At 44.9% G+C, this 20,941-nt stretch overlaps 1 protein-coding gene across 1 annotated transcript in view; it reads left to right on the plus strand.

Annotated features, from left to right (window-relative positions):
- THSD7A (thrombospondin type 1 domain containing 7A) overlaps positions 1-20,941 on the plus strand; it is a 360,671-nt gene that overhangs the window by 254,714 nt on the left and 85,016 nt on the right. The gene's annotated exons all lie outside the window — the stretch shown is intronic.

The raw sequence follows: 20,941 nt of genomic DNA on the forward strand, positions 1-20,941 counted from the left end.
AGGAAAGCCAGGAATCAGATACGAAGAGGGAGAGCAGGCCATGTTTGAAGAATAGCCAATGACAATGCTTAGTGTGACAGGGTTTGCACATGAGAAAAAGTGCCAGGCTGAAGAGTTTGTGGATCCTCAAAAACTTCTGGCCAGCTCGTGAGTGAGGAATCTTTCCTAGTTTGTTCAATAAAATTGTTATGTTCCTGGGGCATAAAAAGTTCAAACAGAAGAATTTCAACATCCTCAAAGTCTGGTTCATAGAGGCAAAATGCTCTTTTCAGCTCTTTGATTGTGAGATGAGGCTCTGTTGGGAATTTAGGCATTCATTTGTGCAAGGAATCCAAGTCATGAGTGCTGAATGATTTATGGACCTTTGCATGTAAGGTGCCAGAGTTATCAGTGACCTTGACTATATCATGCAAAGACATGGTCTTTTGAGCCCCTGACGCATTTGCAAGATTGTTAGCAGATGCATTAGCCAGTGCCTTGTTGTTTGGTGCTGTTGTATCATTAGCAACGTCATTTCCCCCTACTGCTCCTCATGGTGTCCCAGTATTGCTGTTAGCAGCCCCGGAGTCCTTGTTAATATTCCCAGTCACATCTTCTGTAGTCACTTCCCCAGTCATCATGTCCTTCCCCTTTCCCCTGTTTTCTTGTTTTTAATCATATACTCCTGACAAATTTCAGTTAATATAGGTATTTGTTCAAATAATACTTCTAATCTATTGTTGGTGACTAGAGTATTTACAGTTCTTTTCTGGAAAATCAGGTTGGCTCCAGCCTTAATGTGCTTTAAGATATTAGTCATTGCCATGAACACAATATAGAATTGGGGTATGATTTGCCAGAGGTAATTCATATCTAGGTAGTTCATCGGTATCTGTGTTCAGTCTATAGTCACATTGGTTAATGTCCCCAGAACATTATCCAGAATCCCTGCCACTGTATTATATATTATACAGTAACTCCAACAAATGGCAATTACTCCCACCACAGCAGACCACAGTATTAATTGGAACATGCTTCCCATTAGATCTTTCTCTCTTTCTATAGTTATTTTAATTATGTGGATCTTATTTTTTGATGTCTAATTTTTCCTAGGTTCTAACGGCCAGTTAGAAATGGTTGTTGTCCCCACAAGCTTTGTTCTAGACAGGATCTAAGATGGCTAGATCCTATAAGCTGACAGCCCTAATACAGCCTCACTTTTACAATGGTCTCACTTCCTCAATATTTCAACTGACCAGAGTGGCAGTTGGTGAAAGACTTCTACTCCTCTCCACCAGGAATCAAGATGTCTTTGATCCTGTGTGGAAACCCCTAGTCAGAGCCAGTGACAATAGCTGCTAGCCTAAGGAGTTACAACTGACAGTTAGTAACAGTTGATTTCCTTAAATGGGGGTTCTTTTAAATCTTGGGGTGCCAGATGTAATGGAGAAGGTTTGTAGGTGGTAAAAGAAGGAGGATCCAGGAGAGACAGCTGATGTTTTAAGGCTGGCTCAGAGAGAGAAGAGGGGGTTTGAAGAATCTTCCCCCTTCAGGCTTCCCTCCCCAGAACTGGCTGCTCTCACAGATTGGCTCTTGTTCCTCTCCACTACTAGAGCCTAAATTGTTTCTTCTCAGGAAGATGTCTCTCCCCCTTTAAGCTGTTCCACTCACACCTGATTCAAATTTGGGAAAGGATAACCACCTTGATATTAATTAATTCAATTAGGGCAATGCAAAGAAAATGGCTGGCAGGGAAAGGAAAAGGGGGAAAGGGAGTCCCTTTCTCTAACTACCCCTTTGCCTCCCTCCTCAAGTTTGGGGAAACACAGGCTTTGGCAACCTGAGCCCCCTGAGAGATAGTCAGGTTGACTGACCCTGGGTTTGACCCCCTGGCCATAGTTCAGACCCAGGGCACCAGGAGCTGTGAGGTAAAGTTTTGACAAAGGTTCAAAATGTCTTCTTCAAATGTGCCTTTAGTTTGGGAATTGGGGAGGAGGATGTCCAGTCACCTGTAGAGGAAAGAGATGGATATAACCAGGAGAAAGGCTTGGCCAGACCTCTCCTCCTAGGCTTCTCAAGGTTGAGAGAGCTATCGCCCTGAAATCCCAGCCAGAATCTTCTGTCTCCTCAACATTCCAGATCTCCTGGGACTCCTCCCCTGTCGAGGTGAGCAGATCCACAAGTCTTCAGCCTGGCACTTTTTCTTATGTGCAAATCCCTCTGTCACACTAGAACTGAGAAATGGAGTGTGCTGTCTGAAGAACAGCAAAGGGCTCAGTGTCAGTGATTGAAGAGTGCTGGGGAGCAGAGGAGTGTGGGAGAAAGCATCACAAATCGGGGACAAGAAAGAAACTAGAATCAAACCTCCACCGCTGTCATTATCTATTCCTTGTAAGAGCTAACTCAACTTGAAGGAACAGGAAGATAAAAACTGACTTCCTGGGTTTTCATTTGAATATACTTAAAAGCTAATAATAGTTGCTGAAAAGAAACCTGAAGCCAAGGTTTGCAGAGAGCGTTTTCATTTTTGTTCACAAAGTTTCTGGTTTATGGATTTCTGGTAGGTCATCTGGGATGACTCCACACTTGGGCAGGGGATAGATGGATGGTAATAGATAAATCGGGAACTAGATACGGTTTCACGCAGCAATTAGTGTTTTAATCTTTCCTTGGATCATTTTGCCCTACCAAGCCAGCGAATGCATTTCTGAACTGATGAAGGTCCCCAGCGAGCATCTTTGTTAAGGTTGGGGAGTTTCCACTTCCCCTAAATCACCAGTGACCTTAATTAAAACTGTGCCACAGCCTGGCTATTGAACTTACTCCTCTTGGTGCCCAAAATGGAAACACTCTCTTTTTTTTTACAAGATTAGTAGGAGAAAATAAAGGCACTGATTTTGTATTCCGTGATATTTCTCCAGTCTACAAAACATTACGCTTTACAGTTCAAGAATCCCCTTCATGACTGTCTCCAGGAAAAAAGCGAGTTTTTCCAGACTTCTTAAAAGACAAAGACATAACCACCATCATTGAATTAAGACATAATTAAACTAATTATGCAGACAAATTGTTGGGAGGGAAGCCATGCATTGGGGAAGGTGGGAGCTGAATTTCTACACATTGCACAGTCAACATTGGCTTTGTTGTTGTTCTGTCAGCTACCCATGCCATGTGTGCCTTCTGAGTCATCTCCAGAGCCCCCAGAACCACACGGCTTTTCTTTATGTGGGGCCCAGCTTCTGTCAGAAACAGAGGCTGACTTGGGGATGCTGGAAATCCTCCAGGTTGCTCTTTCTTCTCATTGACTTTTGGAATAGATGAACCTCAGAGTGATTCCAAGTTGCTGCTCAGTAGCTCTGACCCTCTTCCAGCACCAAAGCAGCAGCAAAACTTGGAGTCCTGAGCTTCCCTGAGCACTACAGGTATGGCACATTGGCAGGGAAAGGACTGTGCGGCACGACTTTTTCTGGTGAGTGTGTGTGTGTGCCTGTGAAGAAAGCTTAAAAGACAACTCGTTCCGTTCCATATTTATTAAGCTTCTAACCTGTTCAGGGTACCTTGGGGAAGGAGGGAAAAGGCCCTGTGCAGGAAGGGGCTCCTGAAGGGCTCCGAGGGGCCTTAACCATTGCAAGAGCTAAGAGGAAGGAAGAGTGCATTCCAGACTCCCACACAAACACACAAGCTCAAAGGCAGACACAGATGGGAGAGGGACTCTCACTGAACAGAAGTCACTGGCGGACCAGCCTAATTAAAGAAGAGACTGGATGGAGAAAGGTGATATGAAATTGGACGAGAAGGATGGGCATGGCCCGATGGGAGGATCAGGGAAATACGAGTCTGAAGACGGCTTTCTGTCTGATTTCTATTTTATATGAATGGCAATAAAGCTTTTCAAGGTACTGATGGACACAGTCAGGTCTACATCTTGGAAATATCCATTTGACACCAAGGGTTTCACCAAATGCCTGCTACAGGTTGTCGTCCATAACCAACATGAACATGGCAAGGGAGAATGCGTGGTCCGTCCTTGGTATTTGTAAATTGAGGAATGATAGCTGTCGATCAGAAGAGAAGTACGACACCCTGGAAAACAGGACTAGGACATCCCATGAACCCAGGACAAACACCGTGACCTCCTTGTCTCATCCTTTTTTCTTTTTTCTTCTCACTGAAGGAGATTTTGGAATTAGGGGTTATTTTCAAGCTTTTTCCTTGAGGCTATGTTGGTAGCAGTGACTGATCCAGCAGGCACTGATTCCGATCATCCATAGACATTCCTGGAAGAGAAGGCAGATAACAGAATGCAATCTCTACCTCAAAGACTTACTGTGTCTCCTAATGGAATAACTTCCCCCTAGCAATCTAAGTGGGGGGTGCCATTGCCTCATTAGGGTGCCTCCTGACCTCCCTCTCAGGCTGGTCACTTTTGTCATTGGCCTCTCTCCTATGAGGCCTTCATCTAACACTGATTCCGATTCTTTTCTGTAAACGTACAGGATCCTCCCCAAACACATCAATGTCTTTTTGCACACAAAACACTGGTATCTGCCTCTCTTTGCCTCAGATATTGAGAGGGTGTACCTGAGACTTCTACTCCGTCTATCCCTAATATGACTCTTATTCCCAATTCAAGTGTGGGAACTGCTTGGCTTCCTCTCCCTCGAGTCTGGATTTCAAAGCTTTCATGTAAAATTCCAGTTTCTGGTTAACATAGAATCTCCGTTTAGGACATTTGAATGACCCCCAGAGCACTTGGGCACACAATGGACCACTCCTGCCTTTGAGAGTAAAGAGAGGAAGGAAGGGGGAAGAGTGATGGAGACAGAAAAGAGTTGAGAGACAGACACAGAGTTTCAATCAGCAATCTCTTCATCTTCGAAAGAGATTCTTCCCTTTCCAAACACACGTTTGTATAAGTGGACACCCAAAGGCAAATTTCAGAGGAATAGAGGAGGAGATCCTTCTACCTTTTTGGTAAAGTGGAGAGAGCAGAGGTTCAGACTCCAGCTCTGCCACTAGCTGTGTGAATCTAGCCAGGGAACTTCTCTGAGTCTAAGTTCACCCATCTGTGAAAAAGGAACTGTGACTCCTGTTGAACTTCCCTCACATTCCAGCCCCAAATCACCAACTGCCTCTTAGACTTACCAAAATAGATTTCCTGAAGATATTTTAAATTGAACATTCCTAAAGCGGGACTTGCTTTCTCTCCCCCTAAACTGTCATCTTCCAAACTTCCTCTGTCTGTTGATGCTTCTTTGCCCCCATTTCATCACCTTGACATTATCATGGACCTGGTCTCTTCATTCTTTTTCAACCCAAATATCCAATCATTCACTCCATTTTGCTATGTGTATCTTTAAGACATCTCACGTCTGACCCCTTCTCTTCCCTTACTCAGCTCTCCCTTTGTCCAGCTCCTAATTGGTGTCTCTACCCTAGGTCTCTGCCCCAACACACACAACCTTAGGTACATCCCATACATTGCTGTCAAAGTCATTTTCTTGCAGGTCAGTTATGACTATGACTCCTCTACTAAAATCAATCTCGGTGGCTTCCTATTGCCCATAGGATACAATTTTAAAAACTCTTCTATTTAGCTTTTAATGCCCTCCACAACCTGATCTCAATCTATCTCTCTGGCTTCATTGGACCTTCCTCTCCCTCCCACACTCTTCCATCTACCCAGACTGGTCTTCTTTGTTCTTCCATCAAAACTCTCCATCTCTCACCTGCATGCTTTTGGACTGGTCATCTTCAATGATGGAGGGTTCTGCCTCCTTCCCTCTATTTCCCTGTCCTTCTCTCCCTTTAAGTTTCAGTCCAGGTGCCAGATTCTGCATGAAGCTATTCTCAAGTCATTTACTAGTGCCTCTTCCCAAACTAACCTGTTCTAACTTCTTGGTATATGATTGTATCTGTCATTTGCATCTCTCCATTCTCGTTGTCTTCTCCATGGAAGCTTAGGTTTCAGGTGAGTAGGGAGCATTTCATTCTTTGTCCTCATATCCCCAGACTCTAGAGAAGGACACATCATAGAGTATGTGCTTGACAAATATTGATCAATTGATTGATTGGCACTCTACTCAACTCCTAACTCTCACTCTGATATCCCACCGGCTGCCAACTCTTGTCCTTTCTATCTCTATGACATCTCTTGCATCCACTCCTTTTTTCCCACTCAAAATCCCAGCAGAGTGGTGAGAGAGTCTCATTAATACTTACCTGGACCACTGCTAATGGCCCCTTTAGTGAGTTGCCTCCCTAAATTCTGCCTCCCCTCCTCCCTCCCTAATCTATCACCCACCTAGCCCCAAAGTGGTTTGCCTAAAGCACCAGTCTGACCATGTCAATCCTCTGTTCAGTAAATTCAATCTGTTCTCTACTGCCTCTCAGATAAAATATAAATAAATACATAGTAGTAGTAGTAGTAGCAGTCTCTCGGTGACCGAGAACAACGATTGTCTTTGCGCGTTTTCATCTACGGTGTACCCTCATGTGGCTTTGGAGTTCAAAGGCTGAGGCGCACAGTGTGTGGCACATGGGGCATGGGATGCCAGTTGTTATGGGAGGTGCGGTTGTGACCTGGTGTCGGCGTTCACACGCAGCGGCAAGATGTCGACGTCGCTCATCTTCAAAGGTGGCGGCATGGTGAATGTGGGCTCGCCAGCTGCTTCTGTCAGAGGCAGTGAGTTCTAGTTGCTTTGGTGTCATGCCAGCCCACTTCAAGTTGGACTTTAGCTGATCCTTGAATCTTCTCTTTGGTCAGCCTTGTTTCCTGAGTCCAGCTGACAGTTCACCGTAGAATACCTGTCTTGGTATTCACTGTGGGTCCATGCGGATGACGTGTCCAGACCATCATAGCTGGGCTTTGAGGACCAGGACTTCAATGCTGGTGGAGTTGGCTCTGTCGAGGACTTCCTGGTGGGTGATTCGGTCCTGCCATCAGATCCTCATGATTGACCGGAGGGACCATTGGTGGAATTGCTCCAACTGCTTCATGTGCTTCCGGTACAGTGTCCATGTCTCACAACCGTACAGGAGCGAGCTGAGGACCACTGCGTTGTACACTTTGAGCTTCGTCGCAGTGCTTACACCGCTGTTTTGGAGGACTTTGGAGCGCAGCCTCCCGAGTGCCTGGCTGGCCTTTTGGATCCTGGCATTGATCTCGTGGTCTAGGGACCCGTCGTTGGCGATGGTGCTGCCCAGGTACTTGAAGGTGTTGACGTTAGAAAGCTGTGTGCTGTCGATTGTAATGCCCGGCTGGTTCTTTGGCCTCCCCGGTGCAGGTTGGAACAGCACCTCTGTTTTGCTGAGGCTGATAGTCAGGCCAAACAGTTTTGTTGCGGTGGAGAACCTGTCCACAATGGTTTGGAGATGATTTTCTTGGTGGGCCATGAGAGCACAGTCATCTGTGAAGAGAGCTTCCAGGATGAGTCTCTCTGTTGTCTTTGTTTTTGCAGTCAGGTGGCGAAGGTCGAATAGTGAGCCATCCAGTCGGTATTTGATGTAGACGCCCAGGTCTAGATTCATCACAGCATGTCGTAATACTTGGGTGAAGTATAGGTTGAATAGTACCAGAGCGAGGACACAGCCTTGTTTCACGCCATTGGAGATGTTGAAGCGATCGGAAGTCTCTCCACCAGATAGGACTTCCCCTGTCATGTCAACAGGAAAGAGCCGGATCCGTTTGATGAATTTTGCTGGGCAACCGAGCTTGCTGAGGATCACCCACAATGCGTTCCTGTTCACTGTGTCGAATGCCTTTGTCAGGTCTATGAAGACAATGTAGAGACTCAGGTTATGCTCAAGGCATTTTTCCTGCATTTGCCTCACCGTGAAGACCATGTCGATGGTGCTGCGATCTGGTCGGAAGCCACATTGTGATTCAGGCAGGTTCTGCTCTGAGACAGATGACAGGAGTCTGTTGAGTATAACACGGGCGAGGATCTTTCCAGCAGTGGAGAGTAGTGAGATGCCTCTGTAGTTGTTACAGGCTGCTCGTACATAAATATACCTAAAATTCCCTCTATTTGGCACTAAAGTTCTTCCCAATCTGGCCCTGATCTACTTCCTTATTCTGTAACTGCTCTCCTCCAGAGACAATATAGGCTATTCAATATAGCCTTCTTGCCATTCCTTACACAGAACTCTCCATATCCCTTCTCAGTGTCTCTCTTTACACCAGTTACCCTCTGTACCTAGAATGTACCCCATCCCAGAACCAGCTCTTAGTTTCCTTCAAGACATCAAAAAAAAATAAAAAAATAAAAATAAAAAGGGGACATCTGGATGGCTGAGTGGGTTGAGAGCCAGGCCCAGAGATGGGAAGTCCTGGGTTCAAATTTGGCCTCAGACACTCCTTAGCTGTGTGACCCTGGGCAAGTCACTTAACCCCCTTTGCCCAGCCCTTACCTCTCTTCTGCCTTAGAACCAATATCCAGTATTGATTCTTTTTTTTTAAACCCTTACCTTCCATCTTGGAATCAATACTGGGTATTGGTTCCAAGGCAGAAGAGTGGTAAGGGCTAGGCAATGGAGGTTAAGTGACTTGTCCAGGGTCACACAGCTAGGAAGTACCTGAGGCCACATTTGAACCCAGGACCTTGGGTCTCCAGTCCTGACCCTCATCCACAGAGCTACCTCACTGACCCACTCCTCTAGTTTTAATTGTGGCCAACAAGGATGTCTATTTTCAGACTCTTACTTGAGTAGGGATTAAATTTACTTCTAAGCTATCTCGAGCTGAGGGCTTCTCTCCACTCTTTTGGAAGGTAGAGATCAGAGAAGAGCGTACTCAAATAGGTCCCACATCAGTCGATGCTACATACCAAGCACTCTACACCGGGCAAAGGCTTGTCATCATTCATGCTGGATTAAGAAACATCTCCGAGGAGGCGATGCGGCCCAATCCACTTTCTCCCAGTCCTGGCTTTAGCAGGCTTTTCCGCGCCACCAAGAATCTCGTGTTTTATTTGTAACCAGCTTCTTCCGCTGAATTCGCATCTGGCCTTTTATGAAGTACGCGTGGGTGACTTGGCAGGACCGTCCGGCTTGTCTTCTGGCACGAGTTGTGAGCTGATGGCTTGAGGGAACTGGGATGTTCCATGCAGCAAAGCAGCAAAGGCAGGAGGCGAAGTGCTAGCTCAGGGGAGGTTCCCTCCAAACAGATGGGCTGGGGAGCTGCCGGTGTTACACCTCCAGGATGGGCAGATTCCTGCGCTTTATCACGCTGTAAGCTTCAAAAAGGGGCGTGTCCAAGGTCAAGTTGCTCATCCAATCATGATGGAAATGTCAGAGGCCACTAGGCTGCTCAGAAGAGTAAACCCTAAAGAAGTCCAGCAAGAGCTGGGAAAGCGCGTCTCCTCCAGCAGACGATGGATGGCTTCCACGTGTGCTCAGCAGAGTCAGTGTGCTTGAAAGGGTTGCACTGTAGGAGGAGGTGATCCAGTTCTGCAAACGTCTTACCTACTGTGTGCAGGGAAAAGGGGGGGTCTGATGGGCCGGCATGCAAAGGGTTATAGGAAACGCACTTGGTTCTTCCAGTGCGTATGGACCAGATCACAGAGATGTAGAGGGACCTCACGCAACCACAGTGATACCACCTGGGCATGGAAAGGCAAACAACTGTGCAGGGGGAAGAAGATGGGGGCAGAAGGCGCCCTTTCTGAGCCCAGGAAGCACTCGTGGTTTCCCCAAGAAAGGGCTGTCTGAGACGGACTCTGAAGGAAAAGGAGCATTTAGTGGAGAGATATGAGGAGAGGGGCCATCCCAGATACAGAAGGCATAAAAACACAGGTAAGGGTCCAGGCTGCTGGGCTCAAATGGAGAGGGAGAAAGGGACTCCTAGCTAATGGGACTAGAAAGGCAGCTCAGACCTTAAATGCCAAGTGAAGAAGGTTGGATTTTACCCTCATAGGTAATAGGGAGCCTGTGCCTGAAGGTCCTTGAGCAGCTGAGCTTCCGATCAAACTTGTGCTTTTGGAATCTGGCAGCTGTGTCCGTGAGAAAGCAGAGAACGGGGAAAGGACCAACATTGGGATAAGCCATTAGGGAGCATGACAGAAGTGAAAGTGAATGGAACTGAAGGAGGGTGTGGGGATGACGGTCCTATGAGCAAAGAGATGGGGAGAGGCACAAGAGACATCATTAGGTAGAATGGCAAGGCTCAGCAACTGAACAACGGGTACAACAAGAGGGAGACGTCAGGGATGCTGAGGCTTTGAGTCTGGGTGACTGGCATGCAAGGCGCCAGGCACAGAAAGAGGCCATTTGGGGGAAAGGGCAGGTTTGGAGAGGATAACGATGAGGTCTTTATGGGTGAGCTGACTTTGTAGGAGACATTGGGCTGGAGTTCAGGGAAGAGATACATAGAGCTCAGAAGCATCCACATGGGGTGACCAATAACCACTCAAAAATACCAGTCATATAGTCAGAATGTAAAAGACTCAAAGGAACTAAACAAGTGGCAGCACTAACTTCTGGTACCCTGTTCCAGGAGGATGAGGCAAACATCAAAACATGAAGAGCTTGCAGGACTGTTCAACAGTCACCCTTGCATGTCCCCTTGGTTCTGCACTCTCCAGGCAACTCTGGGTCCATGTATTATAGGAAACAGTCCATGGCCTTGGGCCCAGCCTCCCTTTTGGTGGGCGCCTTTTCTGATGCAGAAACATTCTTTGCCAGCAGTCAGCGTCAATCAGTGGACTCAGGATCTCCAATCTTTCCAACTCCACAAGGCTATCTCTAACACCAAACTTGTCTTTCCTGTGGACAAAGAAATAAAAAGTCAAGGAAGTAAACAAAAGCGAGGCTAAAACTTACCCAGATGAATGTCCTTGTTCTAGCTGACCGTGATCTAACTGCCAGATACCTTAGCCAGGCTCAGGAAAGGGCAACCGGCCCCTGCCCTCATTCCTCCACCGAAAGGCTCAAAGGGTGCTCGAACACTGCAGCAAAGGATAGAAAGAATAAGGGAGCTGAGGTTGGGCACTGCCTTTGAAAGGGCCACAGGGTCGTGGGTTCTTCCTGCCCAATGGCCATGGAATTATTTCACCATTCCAAAGGCCCTTCCAGTGTCAAATAGTCTATGGCCAAGCAGAAATGGCTCTGGGCTTTGTCATCCCCAGTCCCCCCAGCCTTGAACTAGCACATGAGATCTGCCAGAGTCAGGCAGGGAAGTGGTGTGACCATTCTGTGAAATCCCCAGTTACACCCTTATTTTTAATTAACTAAGTTTTAAATGGTGGATAGTGGGAGCAAGTTTTGTTGTTGTTGTTTTGTTGGGCTCTGAACAAATCATCTAAACATGCAGGGTTGTCCCACACTAGCCTGGGCTGCCTCAGGAGAGCTCCTCCTCACTGGAGGTCTTCAAGGAAGGGCTGCATGGCCATCTACTGGAGGCACCACAAAGGGAACTCTTTTGGGGGAAGGAATTGGACTAGCTGGCAGCTGAGGTCCTTGCCAAAGCTGTCATCCTGATTCTCCTTCACAGGAGAAGGGGAATTTTATTTTCCTTTGGATCTCTCCCAGCACCAAGTCTCTGTGGTTCCTTAGACAAAAGAGTATCCCAGAGATATTCCACGAAAATCCAATGAATGCAGGACTCCTGGGCCAAGGCAGCAGGTCCCAAATTCTGGGCTCTGCCTTCAGAAATTCCTATAACAGAACATCCTCATAGCCAAAAGGCTTTCCCTTCACCTAGCCCCATGACACTTATGTATGGGGCAATCTGGAATATATTAGAAAGCTGTTTACATTGCTCCCTGCTCAGTGAGCTGGCAGTCCACCCGGAGGGTGTAGTTAACTTCACTAAAGCAGAGAAATTCCAAGTTGGGGTTGAAGTCGACCATCATTTTTCCACACTTATTTGCAGCACCTTCTGCCTTTAAGTACTCTATTAAAATATGCCCCACAGCACCTCAGGACTTAGAGGTCACGTATTTTAGCACATTTCAGCCTGAAATTGGAAAGTCTGACAGGTCTGGATAGCTCAGGGGGACTCGTAATGCTGCCTTCTGCCTCAAGGTCACCTGATTCAATCTTGCTCAGGTCACAGTGGAAGGGGAACAAAGGAAGGAAGGAAAGGATGTGGGAAAGACGGGATAATGAGGACCCAAACTAAGGGAGGAAGTGGTGATGAAGAGGAAAGAAAAAAGACAAAGAGGAGAAAACCCTGAAAGTAATTTGATGATCTAGCAAAACGAGCCTGGCGAGCCAATCTGGTCCGTAATATACAGTGGAGGAAATATCGAAAGAGATAAGGAAATAATGAGAAGGTCCAAGGCTTACAAAAGACAAGACTCGAGCTCTTTAATGATGATGACGAGCTCTCATCTGAAAGAGACGTTTGTTGTCATGCCTTTGACTTCTGTCTGTATATCTAGCATGTCGATGAGCAAAAGCATTCCTACAAACACGAGCTGCTCTCTTGTAATTCTGATTTGTTTTATAAACTCAGGAGTTTAGTTTCTAAAATTACAGCCTCACCATCAGGCTTCAGTGACTTCTGTGTACATGTGAAGGTTATAGAGGCAGTCTTTATGCACGGCTCTGGCCGTGTGTACCAACCCAAATCTAATTTTGTTCCAATTGTCAAGGTATAGCTTTGTTCCCCCCAAGGGATCCATCAAATTAAATGCTAACTGTAAATGGGGCAGACACTTTGTTCACAATCGCAAGGCATTTGGATGTTTCTTGGGATACAGGAGAGATCAAAATGTTTATCATATGTACTGAGAGAGAGACAGAAGAGCAAGATGCTGTTTGAGCACCAGTCTCCAAACCAGAGCCTTTCCAGGGCTGTCTTTATGAATCTGGGAGCTTTAACCAGTCTGTTTTGTTTTCTCCTGTTATTAAATGATTTCTAATGCTCTTTCTCCCATATCCCCCTGCTGATATATGGATGAGTCCCCTGAGATAGCCTGCCTTAAGATTATCATTGACTCTTTCTTAAATAAAAAAGCAGGCTATCCATTTGGATCTCCTTTAACTCTCTCTAATGTTCTCATGAAAATCTTCAAGGACGCCTCTTCCAGGAGTATTGGCTGCAAACAGATACTCACATGCTCATTGCCCCGTGGTGTAAAGATTGAGATGGTGGTTAGGAAGGGATGTGCATGTCACTAAAGAACTGAGGTGAGTAAAAAAAAAAAGGTGGCGGATCTAAACATTTCTGAAAACTATTTACAGGATCGCATTAGCTAGCAAGCACGACCGATGACTGAAACAACATTCCTTAACCCATCATGAAAAGGAAGTGAGAGGGATGTGGTGAAATAATGCATTTTGCCCTCAAAGCAAGGCTGCTTGCATCCTCTTGGGGCCCCCTTCCCCAGGATTCCTCATCCATTTAGCTTTTTTTCTGCCATGACTATAGTTATAAGAGCATGGGATATGGTAGCTATGGGGTCACCAAATATAAACAGTATTTGAAGGGAGAAATGTTGGCTATAAACTACCATAGAAGAAAATGTTCTATGCAATAGTATGAGAAATGTGTATTAAAAAGCTCTGAGATTTTCTTTCAGATCCAGCAAATTGAAAGACAATAAATAGCGGCAATAATCAATGTTGGAGGGACTGTGGGGGAAAGTCTTTTGTTTGTTGTTTTCAAAGTGTTTTGGGTCGGGTCTAGATTGACCTTTGCCTTTTCTTAGCAGATGTAAATAACTGGCTAAAGCTTTGAGGGCATGAGGGGAGGGAGAATAAAAGATTTTTCATCTTCTCATCCCATCCCATTTGCCTTTCCATCATTTGCCTTCCTTTCCTTCAAGTTCTTTATCCTGCCCAGAGAAGGAACCACTTCATGGTGTTTCGACTGGAGAAGAAGTTGAGGTTAGTTAGCCAAGGCTGGAATCCCGAGCTCTTCTGCCCAAAGCAAAGCAGCATTTTCCAAAAGGCACACACACTAGTATAGTTTGCATGGAACTCTGAATGGATCTAGCCATTCTGTTAAACAATTTGAATTTACATATAATTTTGCTAAAAAGTTGCCAAACTGTCATCTTGGACCAAGAAATCCCCTTCATAGATATCAAAATGTTGATAGCAGCATAAATAAAGAAATAAAAATCCATTGATTCAAGAATTGCTGCACCACTTGTGACTTCAGAATATTACCAAGCTTTAAGAACTCAAAGACATAGGGGGACGTGGAAAGGAATACAGAATGAAATAAACAGAATCGGGACAGCAGGATTCCTGAAAGCAACTATGTAAAGGAAAAGAAGACTAAAACAATGGGATTCTGGGTAGTGGCTGGGTCCAGTTGTAGTCCCAGGGTAGAAATGATGAAATATACTTCTCTCTTTTTGACAGAAATGTGGTTACCTATCGGTGCAGGATGGGGAATTCACTATTATGAATAGTCAGTATGTCAGCTCGTCTTCAAAACTTATTTTCTTGAGTTGGTGTGGAAGGGCTTGCTTGATGAGGGAAGAAGGCTTTCAGGAAGTAACAGCAGAACCAAAGGCATCATACATTACTTAGCTATAAATGTTCTCATTATAAATAAATTAGAGGATCAAGGAAGGAATTGCTTTTCAGATCTATGGAGAGAAGAAGAGTTCATGACCAAACAAAGGGTAGAGAGGAATTTAGAGAAAAAAATGAATGTTTTCTGGTCATGTAAAATTGAATTTTTTTCACAAATTAAAACAAAATAATTAAATTAGTAGGAAAATTGTTTATTGAAGGGTAAGGAGGTTGTGCAATAAATAGAGCACTGGGCCTGGAGTAAGAAAGACTCATCTTCCTGAGTTCTAAACTGGCCTTCAACTCTCACTAGTTGTGTGACCCTGTGCAAGTCATTTAATGCTATTTGCCTCAATTTCCCCAATTATAAAAAGAAATGACAAACCACTCCAATACCTTTACCAAGAAAACTTCAGGTGGGTTCACAAAAAGTCAGACATAGCTGACACCATTGAACAACAACAGCATATCTGAAAGTTGAGCCAGAAGATCATAAATCTAAAGCTGGAGAGATAGAGAGATAATGGAAGAGAGATGAACCTGGCATGCTATGGTCAATGGAGTCACACAAAGAGACAGATATGATTGAATGACAAGTTAATTGGGTAAAAAAAATATCAATAGCAAATTTATCTGAGAAAGATCCCATTTTCAAACTATAAGAACAACTCATTTAAATTTTGGTCAAAATACATTCCTAATTAGTAAACTGTCAAAGGATAAAACAGGCAGTTTCCAAAGGAAGAAATCCAAGCTATCAACCACCATATGGAAGAATTCTCTAAATCACTACTAATTAGAGGGATACAGATAAAAGCAAATCTGAGGTCCAACCTGTCAGATTAACAAAGTTGTCAAAAAAGGAAAATGACCATTTTTTGGAAGAGCTGAAGGAAAGTGGACACATTAGTGGACTATTGGAATTGTTATTTCCACCAATTTCAATTTCATGAACTTTCCAGGCATTCTGGAAAGCCATTTGGAACTGTGTCCCCAAAATAACTAAAATGTGCATACCTTTTGACCCAGGATACCATTACAAGTCTTGTATAGCAAAGAAAGGGATGAAACTAAAAGGAAAGGGACCCACAAGTACAAAGGTGACACCAAACTTAAAATTAAAGATATCCCTGTCAATTAGGAATGTCCAAACAAAATATGGCTTAGAAGTTTGATGGGATTCTAATGTTACATAAGAAATAAAGGCATAATTTCAATTTGGGAAGAATCCTATAAATTGATGCAGAATAAAGTGAACAAGAGAAGAAGAATGATTTCTATAACAACAACACGTAGACAACTTTGAAAGGTCTTGAGAACTCTAATCAATTTGATGACCAGCCATAATTCCAGAGGACTAATGAGGAAGAAAGCTACCTGATGATGAAAGCTAACTCCTGACTGACTAATGATGCACTTAAAATTCAAAATGAATATGTTTTTGAACATGGCAAATGGAGGAATTGGTTTTGCTTCACTGGGCATATTTGTCATGAGGGTTTTATTTATTTTTGTTGAATAAATGCTCATTAACAACAAAAATTTGATTAAAACATTTTTTAAAACCAAAGACATCAAATACAAGAATCTTTTACTCCACTGAAGCAATTTTTTCCTTATTTCCCTCCTTTCTAAGAAATGCTGAGAAGCATACAAATATGATACTAGTAGAAATCAAGCTTCAGAATTTTCACACTTCTTTAGCCCTGTGGTTTGCATGTGTCTTTTTTTTCTCCATGGATTTCCTATAAAATAGACCTTTGTCAAGCTTGGCCAAGTCCCTCTAGCTCTTTGAAATGAAGCATCATGTAGCTGCAAAGCAGATATTTAGTGCTATTGGCACTGGAAAGTTTCTGTTACAAAACAGAATGTGGTGGGTGGAAGCAAAGAGGTGAAGAAAGTATTTATGATATGGAGATCTTGAGAAATTGCCTTCATAAAAATGGAGAAGCTGATGGCACTGCTCTGGGTCCAAGGTAAGAATTACACCAACTTCAGTAGAGGGAATAGGATGTGTGCTCCCTGATCTCCAGGCATGGACAGCTCTTTCCCTCATTGTGGCAGGGCAGCTACCCTAGAGAGAGGCAATATCTCTAACCACCATTGGTCTGATGATGATCCAGACCTTTTATTTTAATAGCATCCTTCAGTGAACAGAAAGAATGTGAACCATTCTGTTGTCCCTATAATGTGTGTCTGGACATTTACAACTGAAGAGGAAGTAGACAGGACAGGGATAAGCTGGGGGCAGGCAGAACTTCCTGAGGTTTGTTCTCTTTCTGTATTCAGCCTTGCTTGACCTTTACTCAAATGCTCAAACCATCGCCTCTTCTAAGTCTCCCTGGGTTGTTGGCCCCAATCCATGCCCAGGCTTTCAGGACACTAGGGCATCATCTCCCCAGAAAGTCCTGGTCCTAAGCATAGAAACCGCCATTCATTGATTCATCAAATATTTTCAAAGTTCCTTCTAGGTAGAGAACATTGTAGATATTGTATTCTTAGAGTGAAAGTTCTCCTGAGCATCCTCAAGAGAGAAACAGGATTTTTCAAAGGGATTTTTAGGATATTCTGATAAAACAAGTCAATAGAGAGCAGGCTTCCTGCATCTAAACTTGTCGAATGAAGACATATGAACCTCAGGACTTTCCGATTGGGTTAGAGGCTGGCTCAGCTTCCTGAGGTACCTGGACCCACTTCCATCTTCTTCTCAATTTGCTCAGGGCTCAGCTGACAGCAGATGCTACTGTTTTGGTTCTCCTCCTTCTCCACACTCAGCTAAACTCAGGTTCTCCATCCACTTCAAGGCTATTGTTCCTTCCAGATCTTCTCAGTGAGTTCCATGGTTAGTCTGGTAGACAGCAGCACTCGCCCACATTTTCACGGCTCTGCTAAATTCTTCAAGCTCAAGACATCTGCGTCAGAGAGGCCAACTAGAGTTTTCTAGGACTATCAGGATTTTGAGAGAAGAAAATGTACTTAAGCAGAAGGAAGATCCCGTGTCACTTGGCACACTCTGGTATTCAGTTCCCTTTGGTAAGCATTGGCTGATGTGCCCAATGCTCTGACCACAAAGATTTTTACAGGGAGACAAGCCCTGCCCTCAGGGATCTTGCATTTTATTAGATAGAAACTTCCTGTGCCTGGGGATTGAGTATCAGCAGGTGGGAGTTCAGGAAAGACCTCCTCTAGGAGGTTTTGAGCAAAGCTACATGTCCCATATGTGTTCTCTAAGACTGGTGCATGGCATTGAGGTTGGAGGCAATGGGGGAGGGGGTTATCTTTTTAAAACTATTGTGAAAAGCATTTTTTCTCCATGTTCTAGTTCATGGCATGTGAAATTAATGAATGAGAACATAGCTAACATGCTAAATGCATGACTTCTACCTCCCTATGATCAGCGACTTTTCCTTCATTCCATGGCCCAATACTTTGCTGATCCATGTCGGTCTCTAAAGTGGGTGCCCTTGGTCAGAGGCTGGACTCAATGGGCCATGATGGTTGGCTCAATGGTTCACCATCGCTCAGGGAAAGCTGCAGGGGCATAGCCTGCATGTACCTCTTTCGCAGACAAAAGGGACCCCTCTATTGCATTCCTTTTCATCTTTAGCCATCTGTTTCCTGCAAAATGAAATCTGGATGCAGCTGGCCCACTTCTTACTGGTTTCCATTTCAGTCTGGTTGGCCACAGATGGAAGGAGACACAGCTCAGGTTGCTGCTGAGTCTCTAATCCACCCACCAGGAGCTGGAGATGACTGCTCTATCAGAGGTTGGGTAATTGGTCTCTCGAAATCAGCTCTTTTCCTCTCTTGGTCCCACTTCAGCCCCATCATCACTTTGTGTCCCTTTGGAAGACACCATCTCCATCTTCTTCCATGCTCAGACTGGTCCTATCCAGCCTCTCTTCAGGCAAGGCAGAAAGCCTACAAGTTTGCTTTGCCACAGGGGAATTGAAGCACCTTCAAGAGCTGAGCCTGGCTCTGATCAAGCCTCCCCAGGCAGTGGCAGGCTCCATAGGTGTCACACAGCATACAGCACTGTCCAGAGATGTGGGCCTGCCTTAGGCCACGTCTATCTTCCCAACAGACTGCTTCTAGGTTACCGTTTGTAACAGCAGCCACATATTTTGGCCAGTGATCCTATGTTCACCCTGGAGATTTGTTGGAATCTTGTCAGAAATTTGTCAGAAAATGAATATGGTTGGGTCTCCATGACATTATTCCATTTCTGTCGGGGCTCATATGGCCTGAGGATTTTGTCACTGCTCATTCTCACATGCATACTAGGGGTCAAAATGATAGAATTCTCATCCAGAAGACCTGAGTTCAAATCCTGATTTTTATATTTGCTATCCATGCGACCCTAAGTTCTCAGCCTCCATTTTGTGACTTGCACAATGGAAATAATAACAGAACCTACCTCCTGGGAGTGTTGTAAGGGCCAAATGAGATCATGTATAGAAAGTACTTTGGAAACCTCAAAGTGCAAGTCACTTAGCAAGCATTGACTGAATACTTCCTATGTGCCAAGCACTGTGCTAGGTGCGGAGAATGCAAAGAATGGCAAAGATCAGTCTCTGTCCTCCAAGAGCTCACATTCTGTCAGCTGTTGTTTTGGATCATTATTATTGTCAACCCACCCAACCTGCTGGCTCTATAAGCTACTAGAACATTCCTTAATATCCTCATCAGGAAACACTAATACCTAGAATCCATTGTCTTTATCTCTATGAAAGAAGTCTGAGGGCATTTATTCTAGTCCAGGAACATATCCTGCCAGTTCTCAACCTGGGTTCCTGTCTAGGATGTAGTTGGAGAATCTTTGAAGTTTCTCAAATTTCTATTTTTCTATTTGATTTTTGTTGCTCATACCAGACCCAAAGACTCCCCAGAGGGCAGTCCAAGGTTTCCTAGCCCCTAAGGATGGCCTTCCATGCCAGATCCATTCATTTGAAGTCTTCTTCTCTTTGAGTTAACCTGGATGAATAAGTGAATGGATTTGATCAATGAGTGAGTGGATAAATGTGCTAAGCGACATGCCTTCTCACCTATTCTCCATGCTGGGAACTTGCTGAGCCATTGGAATGGGCACAATCTCTGGAAGAAGGATGGTTTCTGCCACATCAGCCCTTTTGTCTCAGCACTAATCCATCTAGCAAAAGTGCCCAAACCAGCGATCAGATTCATTTTGGAGCTTCTGTGATTCTTTCAGGGAAACATTGACATCTGCAGGCTGTCATCAGATTGCCGTTTGCCCTACATCTTTTCATACTCTACCTTCGTTCTCTCCTATTGATGAATGCCAAAGTGTTCCTTGTTCTCCTTTTTTTGTTTTTATGTTACTGCTCCTATTTTCATGGAGTAGTATTTACATTGAGAGGCAGCAGATCCAGTGGTTAAAGTGTAGGATTTGAAGTCAGAAAGACTTGGTATCAAATCCAACTTTAGCCAATGATTAGCCCTGGGACCCTGGACCCTTCACATCCTCTCTCTGTGTCTCTGAGCTCAGTTTCCTCTTTGTTAAAATGAGGGGGTCGGTCTTGGCCTCAAAAGTCCCTTCTGGTGATACACTGCTGCAATCCCAGGTCCTCTGATGTGACATTTCCATCCCATCCACCCCTTCTCATCCTGTAGGCTCCATCCCCTCCATGCTGGTGGGTTAGCAGGTTGGTGTTCATGTCTGACCGTGACTCCATCAGGAGACTCACTGAGGGAAGGAGCCAGACGCATCTCCTCTTTGAGCTTGCCTTCAGCTCTTTGCACACTGCCTTGCCCAGAGAGGATCCTTCATGAATCCTCAAGTGAATAGAAATGCATAGAATTAGATAATCTGTCTGATGATCACGTCTTCTCCAGCTCTATTGCTGAGACTGGACGATCTTCAAAAGTGTTTTCCCAGAACCTTTGACTATATTTGAAGCCTCTTGTTGACAGATTGGCCACCCACACTTGACAAAATCCATTTTCCTAGTCAGATTAAAGCCTATTTCAGGGGTTCCCCCCACACACAGCCCAGGAGTTCTCAGCGAGCCCTCATAACGGAGTCTGTGAAATGCAGGTCCCCAAGAGATGGCTCCTGACAGCAGATGCAGGTGCTCTGGATCTGGTGTTATTTATTGGGAAGCCACGGCTCCCTTCCACCAGGCGGGCAGGTGTGGCTGCCTTTCTGGGCCTTCGGCAAGGCTTCGATGGAAGCTTTAGTGCACATCTTGCTCCTGGTGGCACCCAAGGAGCCTGGGATATGTTACAGGAAGACATCTCCAAAGACACCCAGTAGAGACCCCTCAAAGCCTGTCTGCAGCTGGACTGCAGGCCCTCCCTTGGGTCCTGGTGACAGTGTCTGCCTTCTTTTCATGTCTAGCAGGAGGAGCCCCACTTTGGCCACTCTGCTGCCCCTCTGATTTTGCCTGATAACAAAGGGGGGATGTCTGATTCATTTGCTGTGACCATCTGGTCTCAATTGCCCATTTGAGATGAACTGAATTGTAATGGA

Source organism: Monodelphis domestica, chromosome 5 (assembly GCF_027887165.1).
Source record: "Monodelphis domestica isolate mMonDom1 chromosome 5, mMonDom1.pri, whole genome shotgun sequence".
Classification (NCBI taxonomy): domain Eukaryota; kingdom Metazoa; phylum Chordata; class Mammalia; order Didelphimorphia; family Didelphidae; genus Monodelphis; species Monodelphis domestica.